Here is a 5,799-nt window from a genome sequence, read left to right as displayed (position 1 = left end):
CCCACCAACCACCGTCATCGCTGTGACTCGGATGGCTGTCCTCACAGATTCCCAGGACCTCTGGATCCATGCATCGCGAGTGAAAAGGAAAAGACAAAGATAAAGACACAGATCAAGACAAAGACAAAGATCAAGACAAAGACAAAGATAAAGATCAAGACAAAGGCAAAGACAAAGAGATCGATAAAGGCAACGATACAGACGAAGACGAGAATGCCGACACTACTGACCGGCGATGCCAGATTAATGCTCCTGCTACTGATATGTTCCCTATGTGATTATCTCCCGATCTATTTGATTAGTGACTGTATATATCATAGTTACATAGTTACATAGTTACATAGCTGAAAAGAGACTTGCGTCCATCAAGTTCAGCCTTCCTCACATATGCTTTTGCTGTTGATCTAAAAGAAGGCAAAAAACCCAGTCTGAAGCGCTTCCAATTTTGCAACAAACTAGGAAAAAATTCCTTCTTGACCCCAAAATATTAGTCAGATGTCTCCTTGGATCAAGCAGCTATTACCTCACTAATTAGAAATTGTATCCCTGTATATTATGTTTTTGCAAGTATTTATCCAATTGCAACTTAAACATCTGTATAGACTCTGACAAAACCACCTCTTCCGGCAATGAATTCCATATCCTTATTGCTCTTACTGTAAAAAAAACCTTTTCTTTGCCTTAGATGAAATCTCCTTTCTTCAAGCCTAAATGTGTGACCTCGTGTCCTATGTATAGCCCTGTTTATGAATAGATTTCCAGATAATGGTTTGTACTGGCCCCGAATATATTTGTATAATGTTATCATATCCCCTAAGGCGCCGTTTTTCCAAACTGAAGAGATTTAAATTTTTTAACCTTTCTTCATAACTAAAATGCTCCATTCCTTTTATCAATTTTGTAGCTCGTCTCTGCACTTTTTCTAGTGCCATGATATCCTTCTTTAGAACAGGTGCCCAAAATTGCACAGCATATTCAAGGTGTGGTCTTACCAGCGATTTATAAAGAGGCAAAATTATATTTTCATCTCGAGAATTTATGCCCCTATTTATACATGACAAAACCTTACTGGCCTTAGCAACGGCAGATTGACATTGCATATTGCTACCTAATTTGTTGTCTATAACAATTCCCAAATCCTTCTCGTGTGTGGTTATCCCTAGTTCACTACCATTTAGGGTGTACATTGCTTGTGCATTCTTAACCCCGAAGTGCATAACTTTGCATTTTTCTACATATCACTTCACTAATCCTATACTACCTTTTTGCAAATATAGACAGAATGATTCTGAGACAGGGGTTACCACCAACACCAACCACACTCATATTCCTCACAACACTCATACCTACCACCCTAACATTCCTTACAATTCATCTTATAGCCTACCAAGGAAATTAAGGAGCCTCAAACGTAGGCCACGTAGTCTCTCTGAGAACAAACCTCAGGTAACCCATTATTAAGGGAACAGACAACATTTTCCAGTTCTGGTTTAACTCATCCAGTACATCAGTAGCAACATTTACATTTGATTACTGTAATATAGTACCCTGTAATCCTAAGGAACGTACTAATGAATGTTATCTATACACTCCACCAAGTCAACAGTATATTTGCATTACTGACGACTACTGGGGAAACAATTGTGATTATTGGGGCTCGGTAGGCTGGAACACTGGTACAGATTGGGAATATAGACCATATAGTGCTATGACCAGAATAGACAAATCAGGTAGACCACTTAAGGACCGTTTGACCCTAACTAGAACTGATCCTAGGCCGAACATATATTCCTGTTATAGGAAGAAATTGGGTAAACGAATGCCCTTGATACTTAACCTAGAAAACCCCAATAAAAATGATGAAGGTCTGTACATATTATCTACCTATATTGATATGGTATCCCCTGCCACTAAAGGACGGTTCCAATTTAAGGATATGTGGAACTCAACAGAATGGGAGGAGCTTACTTCACATCAGACACTTGTTAACCCCCTCAAACCACATATCCACACCCTTGGAGATATGATGGCCATAGCAGATGCAACTTTTGAGGATACTGTTGACCTAGAAACCGGATACACCGACACTAATCTCTGGTTGGAATGGATGAAATATAATGCTCATTGTAATAACAGGTCCAATTGTTATGTGTGCGGCAGTTCCAGGCCTCATTTAGGGACAGCCCCACTCTTTGTCCCTGATGAATATTGGAACTGTTTTCTTAGTCTATTCACTGGTACAAATGATTCTACAGATGGTTGTGAGACCTGGAAAGTAATGCATCCTTTAGGCGAGTCTAAAGTTAAATTACACGATGCCGTCTCCATTTATCCTGGTAATTATACATGTTTTAAGGGTAACAATACTGATAACAAAGGAAAACATTTTGGTAATTTTTCCAATGGTTTTTGTCCCTCATATAGTAACATCACCTTACTAAACCAGACTATCAGTTGGAGATGTATATTGGATCTGTGGGGACATGAAGATTAGATATAGGCTCCCCACTCCATGGAGAGGCGAATGCACCCCAGCTAAAATTATCATGCCATTACATATCTTTAGTGATTCTCTTTCTGTATCCAAAGCAATACATGTCTCCAGTCGCAGGAAGAGGGCAGTGCCCATTGGTAGCCTTGATCCACACATTTATTTAGATACTATAGGTATCCCACGGGGTGTTCCTAAATAGTTTAAGGCAAGAGATGAAGTAGCAGCTGGATTTGAATCCATACTTCCTATGATTACCGCCAGTAAAAATGTTGATTGGATTAATTACATATATTATAACCAGCAAAGGTTTATTAATTATACTAGAGATGCCCTACAAGGCCTTGCTGAACAATTACAAGCTACTTCACAAATGACTTTCCAAAATAGAATGGCCCTGGACATGATTCTAGCAGAAAAATGGGGAATTTGTAAATACATTGCCTCAGGGGTATGTTGCACCTATATACCCCAGAATACTGTCCCCAATGGAAAAGTAACTTTAGCTATACAGAAATTAGAAGATTTAGCAAAGGAAATGAAGAGTAACTCTGGGATAGTTAATTACTGGGGTGATTTGTGTAATTTCTCCTCCATCCTTAATACAGTAAAAACCTTAGGCCTGATCATAGTTATGGGAGCATCTATATCTCTCCTCTTTTATGTACTCATAAGAGTGATATGCTGCATCTACAAAAACACACCACCGTCACGTCCAATACCTCCACCACCAGTTTATGCAGAATACTTACAATTTTACATACATGATAGCCATGCTCCTGAAAATATCTACATGTGATCTACATTAGCCAGGGTATATGCCATGGGAATAGTGGCCGAAGAAGTAATGAAAGTCCTGCAGAATTGACTAGCAATTCTGAATATACCATGATCAGCTACCCTGGCTAAAACAACCCTAAAAGGGTATGAGCAAGTTTTGCTCAAAGAGGGGAAATGAAGGGATAGAAAGAGTTAATGTGGGTTAATGAATCTCATTTTAGAAATTCAGATAATATATTCTCTTTCTAATGATTTACTCAATAGCTAAATACCAGACTAACCACAGGATTATTTTGATTTTGGACTTCTGTATTTTGATATTAAACTTCTGCTTTTGATAACAACCAGACGCATCCGTAAACTAACATTGACCTGATAATTCCGTGAAAAGAAGCACGCGGAATAAGACATGCTTGACCACAAGGTATGTGTGGTTTTTGTGCAAGATCAGCTATATCCGCTTGTTGCATAAACATGTATCCTGTGTAACCATTTATTGCATATTATGTAAGTCAAAGTTCATATCCAATACCGTATAAATATAACAATCAATCCCTAATACATTTGAAAGATCTTTGGAAAGCAAACTGTGTGCGTGTGTCATTATTTGCTCCATCGTTCTTCCCTGAATTCAGCCGGCAACGGAGACCAGAGAACGCCTAAGTGGGACCGAGTCACTTAGGATAGAAGTTGCCTTTCACCTTCTTGCTACTTTAGAGAGATCCATGTATTTGGCCACCAGTTTCAAAGGTTCTGAAGACGAATCTGCTAAGAAAGGTCATTCTGAAATTTTGCACACGTTTGGCCGCATCTTCTTTCGACGTATACAATTTATCTAGTGAATCCAGAAAAGCACCTTGTGCCTTAGCTACAGCAGAACCTGTAATCAAGGCTTAACTTTGTGCTGCATTGGTTAGAAAAATCTTTTTTGAACATGGCATCGTGCAACTTGAGTCTCCAATACGCAGAGTGGTCTTTTTGACTAGCTGCATAATTGGCACAGTAGTTGACTTTGGAAGGTCTTCTAATTTCTTATGGTCATCTTCCTTAATAGAAAATATAGTTTTAAAATGTATGTTAAGAAATGCCTTCTTGGAGAGAAATCTCCACTTTCGAAGCATGAAATCTTTAAGATTGGGGTGAAAAGAAAAGTATTTAATTTTCTTATGCTTGCTTGGATCTACATTATCTTCCATAAACAAATAACTTCTTTAATGAATTTATGTAAAAATTCACCGGGAAAGGCAAAATCCTCACTGATGAAGCATCTAAGTCTTTAGAAGTTGAACTTCCTGATGAATCGGTACTTGAATCTGAAAACTCTGTGTTTACACTTTTTATTTTTCTGTGAGGGTTTTACATCCCATTCAGGGGGTAGCAGATGACTGATCTGCTTCCTTTATCTCACTAAAGGTTTGTTGGAGACTGGACAGGAATAAATTGGGCAGAAGCAATAGGAGCGCAGAGCACAGGCATGTGTTCCAGCATTCGATGGATGAGGGCCAGTCACACATGCAGAGCTGCTCTCCAGTCAAGGGGAGCCCTTCCCAGCCACAGCTGCCTTACCTGGTCTGGAAAATAAAGTCCTACCTACTTGCTCCGAGGCAGACAACACGGAGCATATTGGTGTTGGGAGTAGGTGGAGGATGAGAAGGGGCTGAATTTGTTTACAGTTTTGCCTGCCTCTTTTGCTGCACGAGGTGATTGTTATTTTGCACTGCCTCTAATCTGGGGTGAAAATGTATTTACGCATTATATCTTTAAATGCTTTTCATTTATCCTCTGTGCTTTTGTCAGTAAGTTGTTCCTGGCAGTCAATTTGTTGTAACGATGCCATTATTCTGTTGAAATTGGCCTTTTATAAGACACTATAATGTTAGGAATACAAAACTAAGTGCGCGTGCACTAGGCCTTCCCCATAGGAAAGCATTGAATCAGTGCTTTCCTGTGGGGATTTAGAAGACCCTGGACGGCCTCCTGCAAAGCGTGAACATCCAGCGTTGTTTCACGGAGTCAACTCTGTGAAAGGCCAGTAAGCGCCTCTAGTGGCCGTCGTTTAGTCAGCCACTAGAGGCAGGCTTAACCCTGCAATGTAAATATTACAGGTTCTCTTAAAGTGACATGGAAATTGCAACCAGACCACTTGGTGGTCTAAGTGCCTATAGTGTTCCTTTAAGCGTTTTTGTAATCAGTTAATCCCAAGTAATACCATATTATGATCACTATTTCCGCCTTGGCCCCCTAACTTGAAAATAGGTCAACATTATTAGTTATTGCTAAATCAAGAAAAGCATTTATACTAGTTGGTGCTTCTGCAAATGGAGACAAAAACGTGTCATTTAACAGGTTCAAAACCAGTTTTGATTAACTGTACCATTACTCCCTCTGGCCTAATGTCTGGATAAATAAAATATCCAATAATTAAACTTAGCTGCAATCCAGCACAGTCAATCGTATTCTCTCTACAGCCTGATTCACCTACTGAGCAACAATACACAATGATTTCTATCCATTTTAATGTTTATGGA

Source organism: Pelobates fuscus, chromosome 2 (assembly GCF_036172605.1).
Source record: "Pelobates fuscus isolate aPelFus1 chromosome 2, aPelFus1.pri, whole genome shotgun sequence".
Classification (NCBI taxonomy): domain Eukaryota; kingdom Metazoa; phylum Chordata; class Amphibia; order Anura; family Pelobatidae; genus Pelobates; species Pelobates fuscus.
This window is presented reverse-complemented; position numbering follows the sequence as displayed.